Source organism: Mya arenaria, chromosome 5 (assembly GCF_026914265.1).
Source record: "Mya arenaria isolate MELC-2E11 chromosome 5, ASM2691426v1".
Classification (NCBI taxonomy): domain Eukaryota; kingdom Metazoa; phylum Mollusca; class Bivalvia; order Myida; family Myidae; genus Mya; species Mya arenaria.
This window is the reverse complement of record NC_069126.1, coordinates 18,765,076-18,778,971: the sequence shown is the minus strand read 5'-3', so window position 1 is coordinate 18,778,971 and position 13,896 is coordinate 18,765,076. Positions and strand designations below refer to the sequence as shown.

General features: G+C 32.7%; 1 protein-coding gene across 2 annotated transcripts in view; it reads left to right on the top strand.

Annotated features, from left to right (window-relative positions):
• The first annotated feature begins 2,283 nt into the window (after window positions 1-2,283).
• The window catches only part of LOC128234408 (hemicentin-1-like), a 55,963-nt gene continuing 44,350 nt past the window's right edge, over window positions 2,284-13,896 (top strand). The window contains exons 1-2 of one of the 2 annotated variants that reach the window (XM_052948625.1): window positions 2,321-2,338; window positions 2,652-2,767. The gene's annotated coding sequence lies outside the window, so the exon portion shown is untranslated. Of the gene's footprint in view, window positions 2,768-13,896 lie in introns of both variants that reach the window. The other variant, XM_052948628.1, reaches the window with a different exon arrangement.

The following is a 13,896-nucleotide window of genomic DNA, read 5'->3' as shown; positions in this document are numbered from 1 at the left end:
CAGACGACATTTGATTTTAACCCAATGGTGGTAATGAAACCCCACTGGTGAAAGTAACAAAAAGGACAGCAAGAAAATGATGCCTGAAAGGAATGGCTTTTCTACCTGGCTGCTTGTAAAAGTAAATGAAATTTTGAAACCTTTTGTAGAATTATTTGCATGGGTTGTTATCACTCAGAAGAAATAATGTGTCTGCTCTAATTTTGTGAAAAATGCAAGCCAATTTTTCCATTGGACTTCGTGTTTTGTGAAAGATTTGCAGTTCAGTGCAGTTTTAACTGAAGTTCGATCTGAACTCTGAACTATTTAATCAGGACAATATGACTTTCATTAACTTGCAAAATAAATGATATCATGGGAGTTTCTTAGGAAGGTGGAAAAGCTAATGTTACTGATTTGGACGCGTAATATTGAAGTCCAAGAGAATATTGATATTGTATAATCTTGTTAAGATGACAATGTTTCCATTTACTTGTATTATAAAGTCAGAAGCTTAAAGGTAATTAAAAATTTTAATAAAATAATGTCAAAAAAGGCCAACAATTATTTTTATTGTGTTGATTATTTATAGAACAGAATTCCGAAAGGTTAGGTTTGTCAATTCAGTTTCACGGGACAGGTTTTCAACACAACCTTTCACAAATTTATTTATTGTAATGAAGTTAAATTATGTTTATGTCTCTGCATTTAAATTGGCTATCACCCTCATTGAATTAACTCATAAATCTACATAGCATTTGTCACATTCAATTGAAAACTGCCCCAAAATGTGCACAGTTTTCATGGTATTGTTTATCTTTCACAGGTTCAAAGGTCAAGTGGGGGACCGAAGGGCTCTTTGGACCAGAAGCTGGGTACCGATAAAATGCGGGCCCAGGCATTCAAATTTCATGGTAAGTGATTTTAATTGGGGATCAAAGGACTTAGGAAATTATTGTCTTGAGATTTGAAACCAGTTAAAGTAAAATTTACGACCAACCAGGATTTGATGAAAAGTCTCTTCAATTATGATATTGATATGACTTAAAAATAGGGTTAAAATTTATAGTCATTTGTCCGAGGGATGATTCCTTTCAAAAGGTTTAAACTTGTAATACACAAGTTGACTGGATAATAGTCGGTTGTGTTGAAAAGCTTAGGGCTACTTTCAGCTAGTTTCAACAAAAATTGTCAAGTTATTGTGTTAATATGGTCACAATGTTGAACGTCTATAAACTAGCCGTTGCAAAAATAAAAACAAATTTGTACCGCAATTCTGCCCTATGTAAATAGCCAATATTTGCCTTTCTTGCCCATTGAGCAAAGTCAATCCCGAAGGAAACTGCTACAGTTATGAATAGTTTGTTTTCTTTTCCATTTAAAACTGTCCATATGAAATAGATTATAATTATGAAATATTTATATTTGCACTTTTAAATCATATTGTGAATAAAATCTAGGGCCATATGCTTGAGCTTAAATTTTATCAAGTTATCTTTGAAAAAAATATATGAATATTAGGAAAATATCTGAAAGCTCTGCCAAAATAAAGACATTACTATGAGAAATAGATAAGTAGCGGAAGATTGATACATTACATCATCATGCATTTGAAACATAATAAGATAAGGACGTCTCATGCACCGGCCAGCTTCCAAAATTTCTACCTCTTTTCAGATTTGACGACTGCATCCCGCTGTTAATCAGTTTCAACATGTGAAATATACACTCAAAATCCTCGATAAGAATTGTTTATAGATTATATACTTCACTTGTTGCCATGGAAAATCATAGATAAACCCTTGAATTTTATGCAGTTTTTATCAAAAATATCTTTATATCAGTTGAAACAGTAATGCTTTCAAGATGCTCATATACACTGTATAAATTTGTCTCAGAATTCTTTCAGTTTTGAACTTTTGCTATATTTTTGACCAAAAAATATTAGATTATTTCAATTATCTTATTCAGTAATAATGATCAGTAAAATAGTTCAAAACTAGTACCAGTACTTTAATGATAATGTAATTTACAATTAACCTATTAAGTAATTTTTCAAGCTATGCTAGCAAAACGTTTGTGAGTCACTATTCTTAAAATGATGATACATTATTTAATCATTCTCAGTCCCCCGCCACTACCAGACCAATGACATAGTTAGTTGGTCCTGTTATTGATATGACAGATTATAGAAGGTATCATGTTGGGGGGTGGAGCAATAACGCGGCTAACTGTCAGTTCATCCATAGCCCCTCCTACTGTACTACACGGCTACTGCCAGCTATCAGTGAATACCTGCCGATAGTTGAATACCTGGGGCCTTATTTACATCAGTTGAAGATATATCAACTTATATGGTGTGCGTATCAGTGTTCTTACCTAATTAATGGATTATTTTGTGTACATTAATTCATTCAAACTAGTGTCAATGTAACTGTTACTATCTGTGAATTTTTTTTAGAGAAAAAAAAAGGTTAAACATTTACGGAGGCAGATTTTAGTGTGACGAGGGTTGGTGGTTTAATATCTGACAATAGATTTCTTGACCGGCCACTTCAAATTGTTTACTTTTGTGTGTGGGTCAGTTTAATTTACTGACATTATTTAAGATACTTTGTGCTGTATTTCAAACTAGTGACTAGTGGAAATTGTTCATATTTTAAATATTTCAGAACTCACAAGGTCGAGCGAAATTGATATTTATGGTAATTTAAAGAATTACTCTACTGGATTTACAAGCAAAATTTAATTGTGCATAGCTCGTGTGAAGGAATAAATTGTAAAAAAGGTAAGAGTTGTTTTGTTATACTAATTATAGTTTCACACACAATAATGTATGATTAAAATCTATTAAAATGACACTTAGGTAAATGTCAAAGTAGTATGTAGTTTTCATATAAGCATAAAATCTTAGTTTTAGAATTTATGATGAAAAGTATGACATAAAAAATATATATCAGTAACTCCAACAAAACATATGATTATTATTGGGGTCTTTTTGTCATACAGTTTATTTTTAGTGTAAGTTTAAACATTGAATGAAATTTTAGTTTATTATAGAAATTGGGACAGATGTTTCAACTAAGGGGTCTGATGCTTAGCATTTTTTAATATGGATATACAATAAATTTTCATTTAGATTTTCTTTTTAGACATTCCAAATTGGCAACCTTTTTAATAAGCATGCTATGATGATTATTTACCAAAACAAAGGAGGATTGTAAATTACAGAAAACAAACATCTCTCACGGTAGCCATTCATTACAGCTAATCATATCTGTTTCACTGTCATGGCTTGTACGTTGTCACCAGCTTCCCATCTCATGAACATGAATCAATATACAAACAATACGAAAAACATTTGTAAGATGGAATCTTTAGATATCATGAATGTATATTTGTTACTAGGTAGAGAGTTAGTTACTATGTCAGCTTGTGTGGTACAGAGTGGATTACAATGATCTGTGATCAAGGTAACGCAAAGGTCTCAAACCTCTATACCTTTTTACAACATTCAGAAATATGAAATTCCAGGTCAGCATAAAAATACTTCTAGGCTTTTTTTTAAATGTCTCAAGAGTTTATATGCTAAAACTTTGGCCATTTAATTAGACAAGCAACGTCAGCTGTTTATTGTTCTTGATTGTCTTGATGACTGCAAAATATGTTCCTATGTTATTCGGTATCACATAATTATATTCAATGCCCCAACTTACTATTTTTTCATCTAAACAGAATTAATAACCTATGTGACAATAAGTCAATTGACAATTAGTGGATTGGAACATTTTAGTTCTAGATGTAGTTGTGATGCTGATGTTCCTAATCCATATCTGGCCAATCAATACCTAACATGAAAACTGTCATTGAAAGCATGTAAAGATGATTAATATTGCCAACTTTGTATCTCCTGCTGATTTCTATGAAAGACTTTTAACACCAATGAGTTTAAAACATACATAAAATAATTCATATTTCAGTTACTGTTCTGTTACCTTTCTCCCTTGTATTAGTTGCACATTCATAAATAACTATCACACATGGGAGTGTTACTTTTGCTATTGTTACTGCTGCTGCTGTTACTTTTGCTGATTCTACTGTTACTTCTGCTGCTGCTACTGTTACTTCTGCTGCTACTGTTGCTTCTGCTGCTGCCTCTGTTGCTTCTGCTGCTGCTACTGTTGCTTCTGCTGCTGCCTCTGTTGCTTCTGCTAATGCCTCTGTTACTTCTGCTGCTGCTACTGTTGCTTCTGCTGCTGCCTGTTACTTCTGCTGCTGCCTCTGTTGCTTCTGCTGCTGCTACTGTTGCTTCTGCTGCTGCTATAGTTGCTTCTGCTGGTGCCTCTGTAACTTCTGCTGCTGCTACTATTGCTTCTGGTGCTGACACTGCTGCTATAACACCGGCTACTGCTACTAAATTTTTTGCTAATACTGGTACTACTACTACTACTACTACTACTACTACTACTACTACTACTACTTCTGCTGCTGCTGCTGCTGTTATTTCTGCTACTGCTTCTTCATTTTGGTTGTCTGATTATTTTTTTCTGGTCACAATGAGATGAAAATAAATAGATAAATGTAAATCGTGATGGATTTGATAAATGAATTATGTGTTGTATATAATGGTAATTAAAATAAGCACTGGTATATTCCTGAATGAAATGAATGGCTCTTGTGTCTAAATGCCTCTTGCTGTATTCTTTATAAGGCTGATTTGCATACCATGACAACAATTTTCATAAATTATGTGTAAACTTACTTTTAAATTAGCTGAAATATAATTATGCAGTTAAGACATAAAAAGGAACATGTTAATTCAGTTTTTGTTTTGATGTAACTTTTTTCAAATTTTAGTGAATAATAATTATCATCAAACATTTTATATTTGTTTTACTTAAAATTGTTTTAAGTTTAAAAACTTATAAAGTACAATTAACAATCTTGAAGAAAATTAAAGATAATTGAGTTACAATTTGAACAATTGTTATCTAGATGGAGATTAAGTTGTGAAACATTGAAAACAATTGATGGTGTTATCAGTGTTGGGCCATAATTTGACCACCTGTACCTGGGGCTATCAGATACTGTGGCTGTTGTTGGTCTGTGTCAGTCTAGTAGTGGAGACACTGGAGAGGGATGGGGCATTTTAGGTTTCAAGTGGTGGTTTCGAGTCTGTTCGGTGGTTTTTCAGGCCGCTGGTGGACCTTTTTGATTTCTTATATGTTGAGGGTTGATTTCAGCCAAAAGGGATAAAAAATCTGAACCAAAATGTCCAAAACCACATTAAAAGATACTAATGCTATAAGATGAAAAATTATGGTTGTATGCATTTCTTACACCATATTTATTAATATAACCTATACAGTATTTTTCTGTTGAAATAAATGCTTTAACAAGTAGAACATGCAAAAAAAATTTGCTCTGAAGAAATAAATGACAGTCCACCTGCAACACAAGGGCAAAAACCCCTGGTTTTTTAGGCAAATTCCCTTGGGAAGTGTTTATGGCATGTATGTATATGTGCATTTGTTGATATTTTACCATTGGTAAGGTCAGTGGTCAGTGAGGCTGGCCACCAGTGAAGGTGTAGACGGCAGTGTCCACTATGTCCAGCCTGTCATTTATGTGGTAACAACACGAGTCACATCATTAATTTCATTAGTACAGCCTCAGGTACTATAGGTGTCACAAGTCCTGGCCTGGACCTACCTTTATGGTGTTGGACTGGACTTCTTAACTGACCTCTTACTTTAAGTTAAGCAATTTTAGAGTTATGAATTTTGTGATATTTTGCAAAATGACAGAAGTCTTTAGTTTGAAAAATTGTCATGGAATTTAAATTGATAAATATTAGAGACATCAGAGTTATTATAAATATTTTACAAGAAAGAGTTGTTTGATAAAACCTCACGTCTCAACATGAATGACGCGACGCCATTGGTCCTGGACTGGTCATGTGGTGACCCAATATTTTGCTACCGTATTTTGGTTCATTTAAATCTTTATAAAATATTAAAATGGCTTCTGTGTTCTGATTCTTATGAACAAATGAAACATTTCCCAGGTAGTGTTGGCATGTTGATGTTATAATATTCTACATGTTATATGGTTAGTGTTCTGTTTCAAAACTTAACACATATCATAAGTTATGGGGTTAGTAGGTGACCCGAAATGGGATATATGGGGAGCAGGAAACCATATTCAGGTTCGAGCTTTGCTCACACCCAATATGGTTTTCTTTGCCCCGTATATCTTATAATACAGGTTTAGTTTTGTAATAGAATATGGGTTATGTTGTATAAAAGAATATGGGTAAAGTTGTATAAAAGAAAATGGGTTTAAGTTGTTAAATACGAAATGGGTTTGAGTTGTATAATAGAAAGTGAGTTAAGATATTTGTCTATGTCACCTAGATAAAAGCCAAGAATATATATATATAAGCTTGCAGTGGTTCTGAAAATTCAAAGAAGTTGGTGCTCTAATGCATGAAAAATTGTGTGAAGTTTTCTGAATCTAACAATATTCAAATCCAGTATATAAAACAGCCTCGTAAAACTGTACACAATGGTGAAATTGATGCCTATAAAAGAGCAATGGTGATCAACTTGGTTGTGATTCCGCCCTCTCTATTCATGGCATGTCAGTCAGACTCAAGCTAGCAAGTTTTAACCCTTTTTGGGTATGTTTTCCTATGGTCCTAAATAATATACCCTCTCAACAATGATCTATGGCAAGTTTTAACTCTTCTTTGGTAGGTAGGTATTGTGTGCTTCTCAAAATATACCCAAAATAACTCACTTCTGATTTTTGAAAATTGTAGACTTCTGAGAGGTCATGAAATATTAACTACTCCAAACCACCTTGGCGATTATGAAAATGACAGTTTAAATGCATAAATTAGTAACAGCTGGCTTTTCCTATGTTTATCTAGTTGAATAAAGATTTGTGTAAAAAAACAACGTTATACCGTTTAACATATGATTCACAGATTTTAAGCAAGTTTGAATGCATATTTAGCTTCCTAGCGTAAGCATACATTTTTGTCAATTCCTTGAACAATTGTCCTTTTTTCCTGTTGTTTCTTTTTTTTCCATATATTCAAATGGTCAAGTGCATATGTAATGGTCAAGATTCATTTGTCTTTACAGATGGTCATTACCCAACTGGTGGGTCATCATGATTACTGTCTGGATGACTTTGCACCTAGGTTGTGTTAAGGTGAACATTTATTACCAAAACAATTATTACATTGTAATTAATAACAGTATGACACCAACTGTAGGTTTTGCAAGTTGTTGTACCAATGTTAATGGCTCAGGATCAAGAGTAGCAGTCAACAGTTTTAGATGGCAACAGCCAGCAATGTCATCAGCAAGTTTCCAACCAGCTTTGAGGAGAGGTCCTAATAACCATGGCATTCTTGATTTTTCAAAAAGCTAACTTTTCAGTTGGCATTTCAACATAAAGAGTATATTTTCTGGTCATTTTTTTTTCTATGATGGTATAAACTTTGCAGCATTTTTTTTGTAGACATACATTTTTTTTCCTGCAGGGGGTTTAAAACAAATGTTTCTGAGTAAGTTACAAATTAAATAATTTGCTATTGGTGCTGTTCAAAACTTGTCTGCTCATGGCCAAACTGTTAATCATACTGTTGTTTGTGATTAGTCCAGTCCTGTCAGTATAGATGGACGTGGGCTTACCACTGTCCACTATGACAGCCTATAACAATTTATCTGATCATTACTCTTGATTTGTCGTTCTTCATATTGTCCAACCTTATGATGTAATATATATATTGTTGTGACTTATTTGATGTATCATGTTGTTTTTAGGTGTCGTCTTCTTTGTGTTTTGTCCGTTTTCTTCTTTTGTTGGTGTCAACATTAGGAAATCAATCAGTTATTTCTGAGGTTTCCTTCTTTTGTAGAAAATTCAAAATGTGAAATCAATAATCAAATAACCAAAATGGTGGAAGGATGTTTTTCTTTGTGTTTCTGTTCTGTTGAAAATGTTATAAAATTTAATGTGTAACAGCGAACAGTTTTAGAAAAATTCTTTGAGGATATAAACAGTCTGTGTACAACAGAAGAGGATTTTTAGCGCTGGAAGTGTATGTATACTTTTCATAGGCCATAATTACCTTCTTAAAAGAGAGTATCTTACAAACACGGTAATCTGTTGACACTCTGATCTGTTAAAAAGGGTTAATTGATCAAATAGCTGTCAAAGTGATATTTAAATCTTAAGTTTTAGGAAACACCTGTATTTAGCGAGTTATCATATGCTAGTTTGTCAGTATAGATTCGGTTGCCTTTTGATAAGTTATCTCTATTTCGACGCCTGACCGTGGTAAACATTATCATTGTTTGAGACTCGTCATTTTAGATCGCGGAAAACAGTATGGTGTAATAGGGCTTTCCGATATGTCACAGTATCTATGGTCGGTGATCAAACTGTGTTGATAGACTTTGTTATCATTATTTTCCAACGTAGAGTTGATTTCGTTCATCTTATTTTAAGTCCGTATAGAACTTTAAAAGATGGAGATTTTGTGTCTTTATGAAAAGTGTTAAAATAATATAACAAGTAATTAATTGCATGAATAATTGTAAAACTAAAAGCAATCTTTTAATTGTTAACAACAGGAAAAACTAAAACAAAATTATTTAAACAACAAAATATTACAATTAAAAACATAGATACATGAGTAAGAATGTAATTGCAGGTACATTATAACATTATAAGGTTTGTATTATTATAAATTTATGACTATTTAGATACGCCTCGCCAACTAAAGGCGTAATAAAAATGCCATCGAAATTCACTTTGAAAACCATATTGAGCTGATCAAGTAAAGAGAAATTTTACAGTTGATCAATTTTTCATTTCATGTGTAAAATGACAGTTTCCTTGGTGGTGACGGGTCGAAGTTAACTGCGGAAATGAATCGTGATGTATGTACAAAGTTGGGTTACAAACAAAGCCAATAATCTGCTTTAAGTTCTACCAATTATCGGTAATAACGGAAACCCTTTTATGTTCAGTTTGTGTTCTAACTGTTGTGGGAAAACTTTAAAACAATCTTAGAAGTAGTCTTTAGCGTTGTACAATTGTTAACAGTCATTGCCTTGTTCTCTAAGTCATCAGAAGCTTGAATATTTTAATGATATAACTGATCTGCATTTCATTCAGAATGACTTTTAAATTTAGGGCGACTAAACAAACTAATAGTGAAGGAGTAAATTTAGCAAAATGAGCAAATATTTACTTTTCCATGTTCAATAGATGATACATTTAATACTCCCGTGATACATTTAATACTCCCGTGATACATTTAATACTCCCGTCAGTGTTTTGTATTGACAGAACTGTGTCTTTGTCTGAAAATAAGGCTTTATAGCAAATAATGTTTATTTACTGTACATCAATATATATTTGCAATTGTTGGTTATTTCATACATTTTATGTATTTTACAAATGCAAACCCACAAAAACCATCACTTCAATGATTATTATTGACTTAAAATTTAATCGATATGCATTTACTGTGTGTCGATCTTTGTCACATTTAAATTACGACCGGAGAGGAATCATTTCATCCGCTCACAAATAGACCTCGCTGACATGTAATTTCAACTTTGCTTTCAAAGTTACTTTTATCCTTTAAAGTATCGTAAGGATTTAACCGAAATCTAAATGTAATCGGTTTTAACTGTTTTAACGTGATGTTTTGAACCAACTCTAAGATTTTACAAATAAAGCAACTTGATGCTTCAATGCTTTTGTATGCAAAATATAAATGACATGTCAACCGGCTTCCAGTATCGTTTACAGATTGTATTTGAACTTTGTATGATATTATCAAAATTTCTAAAAATTCAATTAGTGTTTTTAGAATAGACCCATTTTAAATAATAGAATAATGCGCAGACTATGTGACGAATAAGAAGGATGCTCCATGTTTAATCTTGTAAGACATGATATCAAAAAGGTTATTTAAATATTTAGTTATGCAAACACTAATTACAGACATGCCATGAGTTTTAGTGCATTTCACTTTTGAAGATTTTCGTACTCAGACTAAGACGCCCTTTTAATAATGGCTTGCATGACTTTTTACTTCACACATACGGTTCTTCCGATACAACTATCAAGAAAACAATCAAGTTTATTAAATTAAATTCTTACACGATATAGGCAAGAATAAAGCCCCATAGACCACCCATTAACGGGCTTCTGGGCGTACATGTTTCGGGCCCAATGGTTGCATGCTTAATACACATGATGGACGTTATTTGAGTCCTTTTAACATTGTAGGACTTGTTTGACATGTGCCAACAGTCAGTTTCTTTATACAAATATGGAAACTAGAGAGTGTTTTTTAAACACTACATATTTCTGATGTTCAGTCTTGTTCATAAATGAAATTACCAGCAAATTCAATAATGTTTGTACACTTTAAAAGCTGTGCCTGCATCTTCAGGGTTCCATGGAGATCTGGTGTTGTAATCTTCATAACTGAATTTGCTGACATCCAATATATTAAAAATATTTTTGTTTTAAAATCCTCAATTCTGATTGGACAAATAAGGCAGGTGTGGCAACTAAGAGAATAAAGACATCATAATTTTCTTAAGATGCTGGATATGATGGGACCACAATGTTGAAAGGCAATTAATTTAAAAGTAGTCAAAAAGCAGTTTGTTTTTATGAGGGTAAAACTTTTATGTTCATACCTCGCTATTGTGATAACGCGGAAGATTTGCTGATGCGTGCAAGGGAAAAAGGATTGTAATAATAAATTATACTTTGTTGTAGTAATTTATTAATTTTATGCATTTGCAGTACTATATATAGAATTATACTTGCATATTACTTAATTTATGATTCAACATAAAACTAAGTTTTAGAAGATCGGAGCACTCACTTCATAGGAGTTGTTATAGAAAACTTCAATGTGCCTGTAACTTAAAACCTATTCAAGATATTAACATGGAACTTGGCACACATATTAAACATGACATTGTTACAATTATAAAGAGCAAGTTCTATCACTCTGGTTTAAATGTTTTTTTTTGGTTTTGATGCCCCTTGGTCAATGTGCGTTGGCTTGTGGTGCTGTTTACAGAAATAGAATTAACCTACCACTGTATTGATATATCCTTTTAATCCCAAAATGGTGTTTTGTTTCTGCATTTTGAAACAATGTTGCAGATGGTTTTCTTTACAAAATGTTTTTAATCTTTGCCTCAGTACTCTGTTTGAGTTTTGAAGTTTTGTTTATATTTCGGCAATTTTGAATCTTTACATTTCCTATCAATTTACATCATATAAAGTAAACCATTATAATTTTTGATATACAGAACTCAAAATGATGTATTCTGTCTGGATTTTATGAATTTCTTCTGTAAAAGAATAACCATTATGAAATTATATCGGCTAAAAGCTTTAACGTCAAGATATTCATAAAGCTAATTTGTAAAAAGCACATTTTTGAATGACGACTATAATTGATTTTAATTGTTTAAAAATGAAATATAATCAGTTATGGTACATAATAGTTTTGACTTTGAAAACATAGCTTTAAGTCTGTCTTTTTTTAATTTTCCTCAATTTTACACAATGGAATAGTTTTTGTATATATCTTTATGTGTAACTTAATCTAACTTTATTAAGAAAACATACATTTTGCTGAACTTGAAATTTATTGCAGAATATTTCATTTCAGTCAAAGTTAAGTGCCATGCTCAAAGTTTAAGTGCCATGCTCAAAGTTGAAGACTTTTACAGCTCCTTGCATTGTTTTAAGATTGCTGATAAAAGTGAGTATTTACTTTCATCTTGCCAAAAGATAACATGTACCTTTTTAAGGGTACTTCAACCAGAAAATGAAATTTATGTCTTTCAGAAAAAACAAAGGCTTAGCATTAAAAGGTTTTAAAGGCGCCCTCAAGAGGCAAGTAAATGAAGCCTTTCAGACTTATATCAGCTTGAATGGTGCTATGTACATGAATAACCATCCCCTATAAATATTCGACAATTGAAATCATCCACTAAAGAATGTGATTTAATGACAACGAAGAGTGCTAATCTAACAATTGTCACAAGTGTCGCAGATGCTGGCTTTGATTTGAAACCTTTTACGGCTAGTTGTGTTCGTGATATAATACCTGTCTACCGTAGGTGACCACATGACATAACGACCCCTCGCGCCCAATATTGCCAACCGTCCTGGCTACTTGTGCCAGTGTTGGAACTCAGTGGGTGGGGTAATGCCAACAATCTGGAGTGGTCATGTGACCTCTCTTGGCTTTGTCACGATATTATTAGAGTCAAGACAGGTAGAATTGAATGTGACAAGAGGCTCTCTAATTTATTACAAGGAGAACAATATGATATAAAATGACTTCCCTTAATTACTCGGGTTTCTCCCCAAGTTGCTTTTAAAGGCATTCAGAAAAATGATGTCGAGACGATGTATTGATTGAGGGTGGACATAAAGTTTTATATGGTAGGGAAATAGGAGGTGATTCACACTCGATGGTCAAGTTTCATGGCTCTTAGGATTCTTTTTTCATCCTGTTAAATTTTAGTTATTTTATAAAGGCAAATATTTTGGACGTTGATTTTCGAATTTCTTCTTTCAATATCTGTATCCTTCATCATTGTTATACTTTCATTATTATGGTTTTGCTGACTTAGGATTTATTGAAGTGTTTTTCCTTAAAAGTTATGTAGTCCTGATTTCTTTTGCAAAAAAAAAAAAAAATGACAAATCAATTGTAAATAAATTAAGATAATAAAAAGCTCTTTATAAGATTGTAATCTTCGTGGCAGGGTTAAATGCAGCTTGTAAGGACATTTAAACATAATTGCTGAGTTTCATTGATAAGCTAAGCACTAAATTAAGCATGACTCGTGCATTTGATAAAATGTAACATTGTTAGACTCCTCGAAAAGCATGCTGTAATTACGTTGTGGATTAAAGACAACTTGGATGGGCAAATGTAGAGATGATCTTATCTATGTGTACAAATGTACAAATACTAACAAGATTAAACATTTGAATAAACTGATATCAAAGTTTAAAAAGAAATATGGACCTAATTTGTCATAGAGCCTGACATTGAAGTGACGTGAAAGACGGAACAAGATACTTAATTATATTTGATCAAGATCGCCCAATTGGTTGATAATGAAGTTACAGATTTTCCAAAATATAAACTGACAGAGCGAAAGCCACATAATGTGCATTACTTGTGTTGTGATCAGCTGTGGGGGAATTAATCTTTGATCATCATAACCTTCTGCATCTCAAAACCCTGTTTAAGATGTTACCAATGACAGTACATGTATGCATATGAGGATCAAGGGAGATAACACCAGCTATATCTATTGCGGAGTTATGCCCCTTAGCAAAATGAGTGTCAAGGTACTTTGTGTACTCAAAATTATGTTACTTAACTTTATCCATGTGGATAACATCAAGAATTTGACATAGAACCAATTGTTATATATTGCGTATTGTTATGAGCTTCCTATCATTATATCACAAAATATAGATTATTTGAAAATGAAAAATGAAAGAAACATATATCTGATATGTGTACCTACATGAGGATGATTACAGGCCAAGCTGTTGCCAGTTTACAACTCAGGAGGCGGTACCATTAAGCCGTTCAACGATTTGTGAACATGGCCGCATTCTGTTTGCTCACGATATTCTTGTCCTTGATTAACTAATTTGCATTATTCTGTAATTTGCTAAGTTTATGTATTACTTGTGCATGATGGAGAGAATGCTGTTATTCATTCAAGTGGATGTAAGAAAATGGAAATTATGTAAATAAATGTTTTATCTAACCAAGCAAATATTAAACACAAGTGATATAAGAACCTTTTTTGTGAATCG